The following is a 16209-nucleotide window of genomic DNA, read 5'->3' as shown; positions in this document are numbered from 1 at the left end:
AGCAGCCGCGCACCACTCGGCTCAGCAAGCGCCTCTGAGCGCCCACCGATCGGGCAGCAGCCGGTGGTTTTCTGCCCGCCTCCACAGACGCCCCCTACCCCCACCCTGTCGGGTTATAATCTCCCCAGGCAGACCTCGACTTGCCCATCTGCTGCTCGGCCCCAGACTGCACGTGAGGGGGCTCACTCTGCCGCGCCCCACAACCCGCGGGCCGCAACTCTCGGGCCTTTCCTGCAGCCGCAGCCGCTGCCGCCGTCCCCCCTCCCCCTCCCGTTGAATTTGCCTCCCGGCCGGCGATGCAACCCCCAAAGCCCCGCGACGGCCCGGGTTGTGCCAGTGACGCCTCTTGCAGCGGTACTTACGGCAGTCAGTCAGTCAGGCTAGGTGGGAGAGGGAGAGAGAGGGAGCCGTTGGTAGTCCCAGGCGCTAGAGGACGAGGCGCGTCCGTCCGCCCAGAGGGAAGGTCTGCAGAAAAAGGGCCGGCTCGGCACCTTTGGCCGGGAAGATGCACGCCGCTGTCCGCTTGACATCCAGCCGGGAAGCGGAGCCTGCTCGCCTCCCCGGCTGCCCGCCCGGCTTGTTGGCTGCGCTGCTGCTGCTGCAGCGCCGCCTCGCTCCTCGCCCCCTCCCTCGCCCCCTCCTTCCTCTGGCGCGCACCCGGCGTCCCTCATTCCTCTCCGCTTCCAATAGAGGGCAGGTCGCTTCCTGCATCCTAATCAGCGGCATCAGGCCTCGGTTCCCACTTCGCAGGCACCTCTTTAGCAACCCCACGGGGGCTGCTGCAAGCACAAAAGAGCAGCTCTGGCCGCTGCCTCCAAGATGTGTTACATGGCCGCGGCCTGTCCTCCATGCGGGTCGCTTTCCACCACTGCTACCACCCTCTCCTTCTCTCTCCCTCGCTTCCCATCTCTCTCTGGCATAATGAAATCATGGGTGTCTGCCTCCCCCTCTGAAAAAGATCACGTCAAGTTGGAGTGGTCGGAAAATTGATCGTTATGCGCGCGCGCGCGCAGGCAAGAGATCCGTGTAAACTGCTGAGCGCCCCCCCCCTCTCCACCTCGGACCTCCCTCACCCTATCCCGCATGCTTCCCGCATCCCGCTAAGGTCACACAACCCTACAATCCGCACAATTACTTTCCCGTACAGTCCGGAAAGCAACAAAATCTCTCCGAAAGGATTACAGGCATTTTCCAAAGGGGAAAAAGGAAAAAAAGAGAGGACTTTAATCTTAAATAGAAGGGGTGCGTGTTTGTCAACAAGATATTAGATTCCAAACAAATATCCAGGATTATAAATATATTTATTTAATCTAGTCACCCACAAACGTAGCATGCAATCAAACAGCGGAGCTCAGCTTTTGAGATTTATGTCTTGCACATTCACGCAGAGCCCCACGCAGTCTTCCTATTTCAATCGCTTAAGGAGGTTGCTGTTGTTGTTTTAAAAAATTGCGCTCTGTACCTTTTAAAGGAAAACACGTATATGTACATAATGAGGTGGATGTTTTCCCCTTTAAAAACATTAATCTCTTATTTATGGAGAACCACAGACATTTACTGAATGAGTACGTTTTAGCCAAATATAAGGGGATTGTTTTTGTTGTTATTATTAAAAAGGCGAGATTGATGTACAGTATTGAGCCATAGTAACACACACACACACGCAGAAAAGACACGTGCACTCAAGGCAGAGGTAAGGGCGCCTTGCGCTGCGCGCCTAGGCACAGCCCCCCCTCCTCCCGCCCGCCGGCCTTTCGGAACTGGAAGCTCTTCCCTTTGCGGATTATTCCCCCCCAATGCCGATTGACCGCTGCCTTGCTAATGTGGAGGCAGGGAACTCCGGGGCGGGAGAGTCTTCTGTCAACAGGCAGGGAAATGAGATGCTAAAAAGACTCCGGTGTAGTTCCTTGGGCATCGAGGAGCTTCCTGAAGCGGGCTGGCCTTGGGGCGGGGGGAGACAAGGAAAGAAGACTGGCAGCAGCAAAGAGCTCTGGGGCTGTCAATGTTTCCAAAGCAAACCTTCTCTCTGTTAATAACGCGCATGACCCTAAGGAAGGGCAGTGCATGCCTTTCCTCCCAGGCTGGTCCATTGCGTAGGATAGGTCACCAGGGAGATGTCTCTCTCCCCCCACACCTTGGGAGGGGTGTCTCTAAGCCTTGGTTATATAAAGTTTCCCCCTTGGTGCTTTCTTTGCCGCCACCCCTCCCGTCAGCAGATTCCAACTGTCCTAGCTCAAATGGGTCCTAATCCGACTCTAGGGGAGATTAAAGAGCCAGAGATAGCTGTATTTAGGATTACCAAAACGAAATGAAGGAATCTAATCCTCCATCTCTCTCCCCCCCCCCTTTCTCTCGCTCCCCCCCCCCCGCACATGTATTTTCTAGTTTTAGTCATGATTTCTCTCTGTCTTTCTCTCTCAGACCTCATGTTACCTTTTGGGTGTTTTTAAATAAACGACATGAAATACGTGGAAGGAAGGGAGACGCGGCTAGACGGATCTCGAATGGCTCTTATGCTTATGGCTTGGTGGAAATTCACTGGGTCAAGCCATGGCGGAAGGCAACTGAAGGTGATGGGTTAAGAAGGGACGGGTCGCCAGGTGCCCGTGGATCTCCGAGGGGAGATTACAGTTTCTTCGAGTTCATTGCCACGTGGTAGAAACTGGTTAATAGCGAGCATCCAGCTGTCCGGACTACCTACTAAGGCCTAACGGAAAGATACGAGGAAAGGGGAAGCGATCGTATCTACTATTAAAAACATTTGGCGTGTAGGAAATGGTTCTGTTCTGATAGCAATTCACAGCCCTTTCCGGAGATGCTAGGCCAAATAAATTAAAATAAAATGGAATTAATATTAGGGGCTTGCATTTTTTCTCCTTCAAACAAATGAGAATATGGTACATCCAGATCGAATGGTTTTTTTATGGTGTGGGGGACAGAAGTGTGCAGTGTCAGAGACCAAGTTGGGTGTGTGTGTTGGACAGGAAATAGTTGGAATATTGTTGAAAAATTCTGCCTGGAGGTTAGAACTCCTTTTTGGCTGTCAATAATCTCCTCCTGGAATCAGTAGCGAAGCCTCCCATGAATTCTACGGTTTCTGGATCTGCAGCAGTGGTGTAGTGGAACATTTCATTTTAGAGCAGGGGCTGTGACGTAATCTCCTGGAGCGATTGCTTCTCTCTTGTAGTGATGATGTCATCTCTTGAGATGATGATGCCGTCTCCCCGGGCAATTTTCAGCGCCCCTAGAAGCTAAGCCCAGGAAGAGGCTGGTTACATTGGCGTAGCTGCGGGTTAAAGGTTAAACTGCCCCTTCTAATTTGAAACATCCCAAAAAAGAAAGAAGTCCTTTTTATTATGACCAAGCTTTTGAGTCCTCCAGAGCTCCTCATTAGGCTGTGTTAAACCAAGTGGGAGTGAGATTAAAACCTGACTTGGTCTTGATACCACACTGTCTGAACTGGTCAAAGTTGGTATCGGTTTGTCTAGGGGCGCGGCTATGGGGACTTTACTGTGGGGACACGAAAAGCGCCTGCACTTCAGAATTTGCCGCTGGCTGTGAGCTGCCCCACTTTAAATTCCAAGCCAGTTCCATTGCTTATAGTTCCTAGTTGCAGTGCAACTCAGCCTACGTGACCGGTGGTGGGGATTTGAACGAGTTTCCCGTCCCCTTATTCCGAGGCAGCTCCTATAGCTCAATGCCTGCTACAACCAGCGAGGCATTTCTCCGGACAGGGCCGCGCTAGGGGGCGGGAGAAGAGCGCTCCGAGTCCAAGGTGTTCTTTGTGATTTCGTCACAAGGGATATTAGCATATCAATAGGGGAGAGGGAGAACTACGCGCGGGGGAGTGAGTGGACGCCTTGGCCCTCCCTCTTCCCTTCCTTAGCTTTGCCGTGGATCTCCAAGCCACCCAATCCTAGGCTGGGCTAAAAGTGCAAGGAAAGGCAACGTGTGTGGACCACCAGCTCCATCCCTTTGTCTCCTCAGCCCATTCGGCGGACAGAAACCATAAGCACCCGAGTGCGGCTCCTCAAGGCACCCTTAGACACCCCAACCCCCACCGCACACTTTAAAGCACACCCACCAAAAGAACGGGAGGAACTGTAGTTTCTTAAGGGTGCTGGGAATGGTAGATCTCCCAGGAGCAAACTACAGTTCGCAATTTGGGAGGGAGGATGTGCGTTTCAGTTCTCCCTTGGCGGCTTTAGGAAAGCCTCGGGTTTTCGCCTGTAAAATGGGAAGAAGGCTGATAGACCTTACTGAGCGGCTGAAAAACACTCAACACCCAAGGAGCTTCTCAGGCGACGGGGTGGGCAGAAAGAAACGTTCACATTGCTTAATTTCCTTCACTTCGCTTTTCCTGTGTCTGGGAAGTTTGGAAGATCATTAATGACCCCATCTCGAGGATTGGAAGTAGCAACAGCTGCAGTGATATTATTTCGAGTAATTTGATCAATACTCGGGCAACGCTCGTGGGCCGAAGTCGAAGCGCTTTTGAGATCAATTCGATTTGAGTGAAGCTCGTGTCCGCCTCCCCTTGAAATCCATTGGGCGGAATTGTGCCGGCCTTTGGTGCGATTTCCCTGATCTCTCCACCCTTTTGCGATCCTCTACACGCTTAACACCCCTTGGACTCAAAAGGTCTCACTTCTGAGATGACACGTCTAGCGTTGCACGGCCAGTGTTTGTTGTCGCTCTCAGACGTCACCAAACTGGCTTTTCCTCTCTCGCTCTCTTCTCCTCTCCCTGACTCGACCTTGTCGGCTTCTCCCTCGCGATCGCTTTTCTCTCCGCCTACCTTCAGCCTCCCGTCTTGGTCCCAGATCCACGCCAAACGGATGTAAACGTTATGGCAATGGGGATGGGGGTGGGGGTGGGATAAACTGAAAAAGGAGAAATTGCTGTTGAGTGATACAGCTGTTACGAAATCTCACACAAATAAACGGCGCGCCCCTGCCTTTTTCAACCACTTTCAAAGAGAAAAGAACAGGGGGGAAAGGAAGGGAAGAAAGATCTGAACTCGAGGATTTAAAACTCAGCCTGGACTCGCTCACAAGCGGGTGCTCAGTCTGAGTGGACGCGTGTTTCTGTGCTCAGTACAACAATACGGCGCTCCCCTCTGGCTACCGAGCTGGAGACGAAGCGCCACTTAGGTTGCAATCTAGGCAGCGAGTCCCATTGAACTGAATGGGGCTTACTTCTAACAGGAAACCTATCAGCTTCCATAAAAGCAGGTCTGAATCTAGGCACGTGGTTTGAACCTGCTGGGTCAACCAAGGGAGAGTTTCGGAAGGCTGCCCTATGAATTGGGAGTAAATCTGATTGAAATCAACGGGACTTACTGCGGAGTAAATAAGAGAGCGGAGCAGGTGGTCGTTGTTGCTTTAACTGCCTGCCGCAGAATAACTCTTTTCTTTTCTTTCTTTCTTTTTTAGTGGGCAAGAAATGAGGTCAGGTTTTGCCTTGCCAGATTAAAAAAAAACCGAATGAGTGAGTAAAGTTTACGATTAAAATATTGGTCTCTAGTGGTCTCTCTCCCCTGTGTTCTTCAAAACACGCGCGCACGTACCAGCTAGGCAAAGTAAACTCTCGTTCCAAGTTGCTAGTGCTGTCGACGGAAATGAGGTGGCCAAGAAGAAACAGTGGCGGAGGCCTCGGCTTTGCCTCCCTCCCAATGAAGCATTAGAGAGGCCCTTTTGTGGCTGCAGCAGCGGCAGTGCACCATTTTGACCTGGAAAGGCACACCAACATCCTGCTTTGCTTGAGCTGAATTCAAAAAGCCTGAGGGATGTAAACGCGGGGTAGGAGGGTAGGAGGCGCGGGAATCACCCATTCTGAATCTGTTTCTAGAAAATCCACGCTAACAGCCATCGCGGAAAGGGGGAGGGGGGGGGAGAGGCGGACAAAAAGAAAAAGAAAAGTCCAGGGCTGCTGCAAAAATTCCCTTTCTGACCGGGATGTGAAAAGGGGCTTTACATTCTGTGTGAAATCTCCGTTGTTGTTTGGCAAACAATGGGCGACTGGAAGGCTGAGGGAATGAATAGGCAATCCGCAGGATGCGTGCGGGTCAGTGCTTGGGGTCTCCGTCCTAAAGCCCTCTTTCTCAGCTTGCCACAATAAAGTAGCATGAGGTTTTAAGGCTTTGCTGGGTCACCGGCCATCTCCTATTATTCTACACTTCACAACAACAACAACACACACACAATCCAGCCCCCCCCCCCCGTTAATCAGCACTGACCAGAGGCCCCTTTTGGAAACAAGAGGAGCAGAGTTGAAGAAAGACTCTCTCTCTCTCTCTCTCTCTCTCTCTCTCTCTCTCTCTCTCTCTCACACACACACACACACACACACACACACACACACACACTCAACAGGCCCTCCTGAAAGCAAGATCTCCCATTGGCACTTTGGACCAAAGTTTTCCACCCCCCTTTCCTTTTATCATAACAAAGCTTCCAACTCAGACCACAAGAGAACTGGACTTTTCTCCCCCTGTTTCTGGCCTTCTCATTCTTTCTCTCTCTTTCCTTGGCTCTGAAGATGATGGAGACTTTGTTGCAAGTAAGGATGCCTTTAGGTCAAATGGCCCAGGCCTAGCTGGGAGCTGAGATTGATCCTGGAAGGGAAAGCTGCTTCCTGAGCATCTACTTTGGTGAGGAAGTTAAAAATGGAAAGGGCTTTGGGTGTGTGTGTGTGTGTGTGTGTGTGCAACTGGGCCATGTGCTTTAGAGCTGATGGATTAGATGTCATTCCTGAAGTTGTCTGAGGATTTCTTTCATAGTGTAGTGTATTGACTCTGGCAGGAGTTTGTGTTGCCTAGTACTGTCCAGTGTAGAATGCTTGCTACTAACTAGAAGGGACTATTTTGTACATTGAAAGGGTGGGGAAATTATTTCTCTACAAGCAGAGATGGCAAAAGACCTTCCCAACTCTACAGTGTTATGATTCTATGATATGTGATTATGATTCATGCTTAAAGTATAAATGACTGTTTCTTTGTTTGGGTATTTTTTAAAAGTTCAAATTTATTTTAAGGTGAAGGATTTATTGAATTGCCCAGAAAGCAAGTCTCTATATAATCTGCAGTGTATGGGTATAATAACTTGTCGATGCCTATATATCAAACCCATGAGAGGTCCCCCCCCCTTTAAAACAATAAATTTGGTACTACTGTTTCTCCCTCCTAAATGCACTTCATGAGAGGTTAGTCCCACTGAATTTACCTCCAAGGGCATTACTAAGGCTGCAGTCCTATGCACACTTATTTGGGAGTAAGCACCATTCAACAAAGTGGGACTTGCCTCTGAGATAGGACTGAGTTGTAAAGGAGCAATCATGTGCACACTTGGGACTAAGCTCCAGTGAAGTCAGTGGGGCTTACACCCAGTAAGCATGCACAGAATTCCACAGCACATTTAATTTGATTGGAAGCAAGATAGCTTCTTCTTCTTCTTTTCTTTTTGGAAAAAAAGGGAAATAGTTTTCTCTACCAGACTAAACTGCCCAGGCTTTGCAGTTGTTGTTAAAGGGCAGAGCCTTATATGTACCTGAGTGGAAGAAAGCAATTTGTACCTGTGAAGAGATTGTACAAATTGAATCCCTTGTGTATCTTAGGGTGGGGTAACTTATGCTGTTCAAATGATTTATTCTGGGGTGGGAGAACTTGCTTTCTTAAAAGGAGTCTTTTCGATTTACAAAACGGTGGAGGATCCTTTTTAGTAAATAATTCCTAAAAAGAAAAAAAAGATGTGTGAATCAGGGTGGTATCGCTAAACAGGTAAAAGCACTCAGATAAACTTGAAATAAAGTATCTGCACAATTATCTAGATGGGATTCTTTGTGGTATGCATATTCAGGGGGTTTTTTTTGGACTGCAGGGGCCCACACTCAGGGCTTTACTGATGAAGACAAGGAAGATCTTTTATGACACCACCTAAGGATTTCCCCTCATTCACACTGGGAACCCCAAGACTTGCACCATTTATGAGATATTCACCTCCCTGCTTACAGTAGTAACATTGTCTGTCTCCTCTTTTTTGTCCTCTCAGGATTGTGTTCCTCAGATTTTGCAGAAGTTGACATTTCAGTAAAGGAGTAATCAAGTGTTATCTAAATTATTTAGAGCCTGGGATTAAAGGCCTTAATGCTGAGTGCTGACAAGCTTTCAAATGTAGTCTGGGGAGGGGAAAAGTTTTGTATTCTCTCCTCTCTGTATAGACTTTGAAAATAATTTCGATATGTACTGTGAATTGTTTTTATTTTTTAGAATTTATGCACAGGGAGGATGAATAATTCTTTTACAAGTCATTCTCCAAAGGAATTAATAAGACCCTCCAAAATACAACCCAAGCCTATTACACCCAGGATTGTGGCATCTGTAATGCCATTCTTTTAGAAGATCAGTTGCTTTCATAGGTACTTGTTTTTAAAAAGAGCCCTATTGTTTTGAAACTCTTTCTTGGTTTGGTACACAGAGTGTGCATTAATTCAGTAAATCTTCATATTTTCCCTGTTAATCTTCTGCATTTGGAAGCTTTGATCCAGCATTCCTTGTCTTCCCAAACTCCCACTGACTTCCTTCTCATGTGTACCACAGAATAACTGTGACAGTTAATCACAACATTTAACCTTCTCATTTAATGTTGATAAATGTCAAATTCTACTCCAGCATATGGCTTCGGTTGGGTGATTTGAATATATGTTTATTTAACTTAGATTTTCTTCTTTTCTTCTTTTTCCTCCTTTTTTTGTAAAGGCAAGTTACCATATCAGTAAATTCTACTATAATGGTATACACAATTTCCCGTTCATTCTCATATGTTGTAGTACAGGGAACAGATTGCAATATATTTAAATGGGGGGTAGCCTGGTGTGAATTTAATGCATGGTACCAGAATGAGATTCTCTTTGACATACCATTTAGAGCTAATATTATCTTAGATAATGGGCAACTTTCCCCTGGTTTGCTGACAGAGAAAAGGAAAATGTCAAGGTTAGGTTTTGCAAAGTGTTATATTTGAATAACATTCACATGTTCTCCTAAATTAGTAAGATTGCCCCCCCCCTTACTTGTATTAATATGCCATTTTATAAGGTCAAATTCTACCACATTTTCTCATGCTGTGGAGTACGGTATTCTATCATTGGCCTCATCAACTTTAAAGTGTAGACTCTTGATGCTGGGAGGAATGGCTATACTTGTCCCATAGGGTTGTATGGGAGTGCTTGTAGCAGAAAGGGAGAAAGGCTCCTCGTATATTACAATATCCTTACACAATTCTCTAGTGACATAAATTACCCATTTCTGATTCATAGAAAGTGTCATTAATCAAGTAGCATTGGAATAAAGATGCGCACAAAGTCATGATTAGGTGATTGTACCAAGTGTTGAAAATGTTGAATTTAGATGTTAACCATCTGAATGTGTTTTATATTTTTTTTATAAGGCATGAAATGGTGGGGAAACTGGTGGACAGTAGGAATATGCCATTTACAGTAGAATCCTACACATATCTGCTCAGAAGTGCCTCACAGAGTTACTCATTTGTACTCATTGTGCTGTTTGTGAATGACTTTAATAGATTTCACGGAGATGGCAGGGATCAAGCCTGCATAAGAAATATGTGCTCTACCACTCAGCTAAGGTACTTCCTCTAGTATAAAAGTTGTGTAAAGGCATCATCCTAGAAAACACATTATTTGTTCTCAATGGGACTGCAGAGTAGATGTGTATAGAGTTGTGCTATCAGTGGATTAATTGGTTAGACTGCCGTGCATCCCATACATGTCTACTCAGAAGTCATAGAATCATAAAACTATAGGGTCATCTAGTCTCACCCCTGCAATGCAGGAATCTTTTACCCAACTTGGGGCTGAAATCTACCACCCTGGGGTTAAGGGTCTCATGCTCTACTGACTGAGCTATCCAGCTCTACACCAGTCTTATAGAGCTTAATAAGGCTTACTCCCAGGTTAGTGGGAGCTGGAACGCCTGAATCAGTTAAAATACTTTGACGGGTTAAAAAAAGATGCCTCCTATTGCAAAGGCAACAGATTTCCTAAAATGCTGTTTTTGTTTAATCTATTTCACCTGGTAAGCTGCTTTAAAACAAGTCAGGCTATTTGTTCAGCTGGTCCAATTTCATCTGCTCTGACTGGCAGCTTCCCATTATAAATATAACTTATATTTAAAATCAAACCCCACCCAGTGTTTTGGAGAATCTATTGCCTGATTATTTGGGGGGGCACCTTTTAATCCATCAGAGTATTTCAATTGATTCTAGGAGAGAACTTGCCCACTATCCTTTTGAAATGGAGATGCAAAGGATTAAAACCAGGACCTCCTGCATGCAAAGCGCTCTATGACTGAGCAGTGGTACTTCTCCCTACTAGTATGAAAACCGTGGGGCAGGTGTCGTCCAAGAAAAGGCATTCTTTCTTTCCCACATAGGTGAGGATTCTTCTCTTAAGAGGGCTGTGACACGTGCATTTGTCATATAAAAGCACAGAATGCCCTTCCCCCCTTTCTGAAACTATTGTTTTTGTTTGTATGTAAATTTAAGCAAGTGATCGACTAGCAGCACAGTCCTAAGCAAAGCCTGTTTGGATCAATGGGGGAAATGTGCTGCATTTAATTCATTGGTTAAGAGCGGTTCCCTCGCTGCGAGAAGCCAAGTTACAGGGAACCAGGCAGAGGGCCTTCTCGGTAGTGGCACCTGCCCTGTGGAACACCCTCCCACCAAATGTCAAAGAGAAAAACAACTACCAAACTTTTAGAAGACATCTGAAGGCAGCCCTGTTTAGGGAAGCTTTTAATGTTTAATAGGTTATTGTATTTTGGTGTTTGGTTGGAAGCCACCCAGAGTGGCTGGGGAAACCCAGCCAGATGGGTGGGGTATAAATAAATTATTATTATTATTATTATTTATTTAGATGACCATTCCAGTGGCTAGACTAGTGCCCCCCTTCAAACAACAAACATCCAAAAGTATCAGAGAAGCTTGACATTTAAATGATCAATTTCCGAAGCTTATTTTGATATAGAACATTCATAGGATTGTGTATTTAGAAGGGACCCTGGCGATCATCTAGCCCAACCCCCGCCAATGCAGGAATATGCAGCTATCCCATTCAGGGATTGAGCCTGCAACTTTGTGTTATTATGCTTTTTTGGCATACAACTGTCCCCAGTTTTCCATATTAAAACACTGGGATTATTTATGTTGTATAGGCTTTTTTATTTTTAAACCTATCAAATTAAAGTTGCCCCTCTTGCGGTAAAACAAAATCTTACCACAAGAGCTTGCTTGGATAACAAGAAAGTCACATTGTTTCCAGATAGAAGCAGCTGTTAAGGAAGGTGGGAAAGAAAGGGGAGACAATGTTACTTGGGAGCTGGAATAACAGCAGCCGCAAAGCTTGGCTCTTAAACTGTAGTACAGTGGTACCTTGGTTCTCAAACACCTTGGTTCACAAACACCGAAAACCGGGAAGTAAGTGTTCTGGTTTTCAAACGTTTTTCAGTGCGGTTGTCGGCTATTGTTTCTGGGGCGCCTGCACCAATCAGAAGCCGTGCCTTGGTTTTTGAACATTTCAGAAGTCAAACGGACTTCTGGAATGGATTAAGTTTGGTGCATTTGTTTTTGCTACTTATTTTGCATTTTTGTGGCTTTTTGTTAATTTGTTTTTGTGACTGTGTGGAACCCAGTTCAGCTACTGATTGATTGATTGTGTGACTGCCGAAATGGATAAAAGCCCCCCATCCAAACAATGACTATCTTCAGTGCAGGTAAGAAAAAGAAATAATTTTAATTTTTATCATCTACAATACTGTCTTATTTATTTTATAGTACAGTACATTGATTATTGTTTTCATTTTATGGATCAGTGGTCTCATTAGATAGTAAAATTCATGTTAAATTGCTCTTTTAGGGGTCGTTTTTTAAAGTCTGGAATGGATTAATCTGTTTTGCATTACTTTCTATGGAAAAGCACTCCTTGGTTTTGAATTTTTTGGTTTTGGAAAGGACTTCCGGAACAGATTAAGTTTGAGAACCAAGGTACTACTGTATGGCTCTCAGAGGTCCTTCAGCCACTCTTTCCACATCTCTGTTGGTGTGTGAGTAATGGAACTATAGTAAAGGTAAAGGGACCCCTGACCATTAGGTCCAGTCGTGACTGACTCTGGGGTTGCGGCGCTCACCTCGCTTTATTGGCCGAGGGAGCCGGCGTACAGCTTCCAGGTCATGTGGCCAGCATGACTAAGCTGCTTCTGGTGAACCAGAGCAGCGCACAGAAACGCCATTTACCTTTCCGCTGGAGCGGTACCTATTTATCTACTTGCACTTTGATGTGCTTTCAAACTGCTAGGTTGGCAGAAGCAGGGACTGAGCAACAGGAGCTCACCCTGTCGCGGGGATTCAAACTGTCGACCTTCTGATTGGCAAGCCCTAGGCTCTGTGGTTTAACCCACAGCGCCACCCACGTCCCCTAACGGAACTATAGAATAGAGCAAAAGAAGCCTTGGAAAGGAGGTATCATGGCTCCATCCAGGGCTGGCCCCAGCATGCAGCACCCTCATGAAAATGCCAAGACCCATCACCACAGATACAGGTCTGGTTTGTACCACCCTTTCATTTTTTCATTTTTGTCCAGTGCTGACAGGAGTGCCAAGACAATGTGACTGTACTTGCCAATCTCATTTTTAATTCCCTCACTATGTGGTACCGTATGCGCTTATTTTTGGACAAGGGAATTAAAATGGTGGTTCCGGCATGTCTAGCCATGGGGGTCCAGTGCTCTTGTCAGTGTGGGTATTCAGATAAGCCTCCCAGGTGTGTGCATGTAGGTCTATTCCAAAGGCCACTCAAACATGAGGAAGCCAGCCCTGGCTGATCAGTGGTCACTAACTTAGGGCTCTCAAAATGTTAGGCAGGGCCTCTGTACTGGAACCTGGCAATCCTATCTGACACCACTATTTACTGATTGAAAGCTGCCTGTAGCCATTCCCAATGTCAAATTTCAGAGAGGGCATTCCCTGTGGCAGCCTCTAAGCTATGAAATTTCCTCCCCTCAGAGGTGCATCTGGTACCTTCATTGTATAACTTGCTTCTTAGGTTTAAGGTCCACCTCTTTATGATGGTCTTTGACATCTATGGTTTGTAGGATCCATGTGATTCTTCTGATTGAAAAAGAGTGGCTCCTCGGGTTACATACACTTCAGGTTACATACGCTTCAGGTTACAGACTCTGCTAACCCAGAAATAGTGCTTCAGGTTAAGAACTTTGCTTCAGGATAAGAACAGAAATTGTGCTCCAGCAGCACGGAAGCAGCCCGAGGCCCCATTAGCTAAAGTGGTACTTCAGGTTAAGAACAGTTTCAGGTTAAGAACAGACCTCACCTCCGGAACAAATTAAGTACTTAACCTGAGGTACCACTGAACTGGTTATAATCTTCTTTTTTTATATTGCTGTAACCCACCCTGAGGCCTTATGCTGAATGGTGAGTACAAAAGCTGCATAATAATAATAATAATAATAATAATAATAATAATAATAATAATAATAATAATAATAATAATAATTATTATTATTATTCAAATGCACCACAAGCTTGTCAGCAAATGGGAGATGGTTGAGGGAAAGCCGTATTATTCAGTGCTGAAGGACATACACAAAAACATGAAAACAGCCTGTTTTTTTTTAAAAAAAGGTAATGGGATCCTGATATTCCAAATATGGGAACTAGATAATGTGATGCCCTCTAGATGTTTGAACTGCGAATCCCATCAACCCCAGCTAGCATGGCCAATGGTCAGGAATGATGGATGTTGTAGTCCACAACATTTGGAGGGCACCACGTTGACTCCACCTGGCCTAATGAGCCTCGTTTAAATGCAGGGGCTTGTTCCTGAACACCATCTCTTATCCAGCTCCATAGGAAATTGATCATGCCCACCATTGGTTCTGCTCTGCACTCTCTTTGACTTTTGTGACTAGAAAGCACAAAAGCTCTCATCAATAAATTATGCCAGCCATGCATATTTGCATATATTCACTTAATTCTCTTTAATTTATTCCAGTGGTGAAATTAAGATTTCATAGAAATCATGTTGTTTGTATCCTGCCTTTCCTCCAAGGAGCCAAGAATAGCATTCAGGCCTCACAACAATTTTTTTTAAAATAGTGTGGGTTGAAAAACAGTATCTTTACGAGGGGTAAGAAAACTGCTTTGAGGGTGTTGTTGTTTTTTAACCATCAAGTGGTATATACATTTTAGGAAACAATTAAATTATGAAATTAGAAGGCATTTGCCACAGATTGATGCTGACCTGTGAGGTAAAATTGTCATTTGTAAGGGCTGATGTGGTCTAGAGCAGTAATGGGAAGGAGCAATATGTGGATTAGAGTAAGGAGGAAAAGCTTGAGGCATGACAAGTGATAGGGAAGGATGAGGAAGCCTTATATGTTGGTCAACAGGAACACACACAGGGCCACACAGCAGACGTGGCTACTTCTGGCTGCCCTCTAGCATACAACACAACTGGAACAAAAGGGATAAAACAAAACAGGAATGTTTTCGAGGAATAATACAGACCCCATGGTGACATCAGGACTGGACAGCTTGTCAGTCATGCAGGGGGTGGGCAGCCAGAACATCTGATGTCCTAGCTAATGTTTATTTCTGCTTTTGACCTGCATCTTTTGGTGTCCCCCCCCCCTTCAACCGAGAACATATCTTGAAGGGAAAAGTGGGGGAATGGAGATGGGAGTTTCTCCTTTTGCCACATTACATATTTATTTTCTGTCATATGAGATCCTGCTGCTACTGCTTTTACCACAGATAGTTTGGGCAAGGCAGGGACTGAAACTTCCCCAAATATCTGAGCCAAAAGCTAGCAGCAGCTGTAGAAATATCACAATCTCTTAATGGCTGCTGAGCTGATGATGTTATTTAAAATAAAAATACAGTATTGTGACATTCATAAAGACACGTGGAAGCATCCAGGATGTCTGCTGTAAACAGAGTGTTGTGAATGAAAACTCAATGGTAAACTGCTAGTTTATTTACATTTTTAAACAAGATCTCTATAGTTGTGTGGTTGGGGGGGGCCCCATGTATAAAGAGTTGGATGGTACTCCCCCTCTATGTCAAATCCCATTTATCTGAGTGCTGCTGGTGCCTTTAATAGAGGAAGTGTGTCTTCCACACATTCTGCCTCAGCGTAGAGAACCGGTGCAAGGAGTTCACAGCCCCACAGCTGAGGAGAGGAGAGAGCGAGGGAGGGAGGCCCCTAAGGCCAGTTCAGACAAAAAGCCAAGAAAACAGCAGGAGACCACAGTCAGGGGAAGAAGGCCCCAAGCTATGTGCCTAGTATTAAAACAGCAAAAATGGTAAGGGCTTCTTTTCGTGTGTGAGGGTGTGGGGGTGGGGGTGGGGGAGGGGAAGGACAAATATGGTGACAATTTTCAATGGTTGAGCTTCCATATAAATTCTTACCAACTCCGGTTTTGCGTAACATAGTAAGGGAAATCAGATACATCAGTCCCAGTTCCATTTAGAATCATTTTGAAACCTGTGAAATCAAGTTTGCGTATTGTGAAAACCCCCACCCCTTCCACAGTGCCATCCATAAAGGTCCCAAAGATCTGTACTGAAATAAGTGAGTATAATTTAATTTAATTATGCGGCATCCTGGTATTCTCATTCTCTTCACCATCGGCTGGGTGAGGACTGCAGGGCCTGCTCCCTTCCAGGGCCTTCTCCAACTGGCCCAGGGGGCGTGGCCCAGGCCCTTTCTCCCAGCTATAAAGGGACGCCTGCTGCGGTGATGCCTCGGACCATCGGCTGGGTGAGGACTGCAGGGCCTGCTCCCCTCCAGGGCCTTTTCCAACTGGCCCAGGGGGCGTGGCCCAGGCCCTTTCTCCCAGCTATAAAGGGACGCCTGCTGCAGGGAAGCCTCGGACCATCGGCTGGGTGAGGACTGCAGGGCCTGCTCCCTTCCAGGGCCTTCTCCAACTGGCCCAGGGGGCGTGGCCCAGGCCCTTTCTCCCGGCTATAAAGGGACTCCTGCTGCAGGGAAGCCTCGGACCATCGGCTGGGTGAGGACTGCAGGGCCTGCTCCCCTCCAGGGCCTTTTCCGACTGGCCCAGGGGGCGTGGCCCAGGCCCTTTCTCCCAGCTAGAAAGGGACGCCTGCTGCAGGGAAGC

The 16209-nt window shown here is 46.2% G+C and overlaps 1 long non-coding RNA gene across 3 annotated transcripts in view; it reads left to right on the top strand.

The window, feature by feature from the left end:
• The first annotated feature begins 6354 nt into the window (after window positions 1–6354).
• Window positions 6355–16209, top strand: part of LOC308593134 — a 242246-nt gene continuing 232391 nt past the window's right edge. For 2 of the 3 annotated variants that reach the window (XR_014010768.1, XR_014010769.1), the window contains exon 1: window positions 6355–6652. This is a non-coding gene — a long non-coding RNA (uncharacterized lncRNA). The remainder of the gene's footprint in view (window positions 6653–16209) is intronic. The other variant, XR_014010767.1, reaches the window with a different exon arrangement.

The sequence above is a fragment of the Podarcis bocagei genome (genome assembly GCF_964188305.1).
Source record: "Podarcis bocagei genome assembly, chromosome: 8".
NCBI lineage: Eukaryota > Metazoa > Chordata > Lepidosauria > Squamata > Lacertidae > Podarcis > Podarcis bocagei.
The sequence above is the reverse complement of the archived record's forward strand: the minus strand, read 5'-3'. Positions and strand labels throughout refer to the sequence as shown.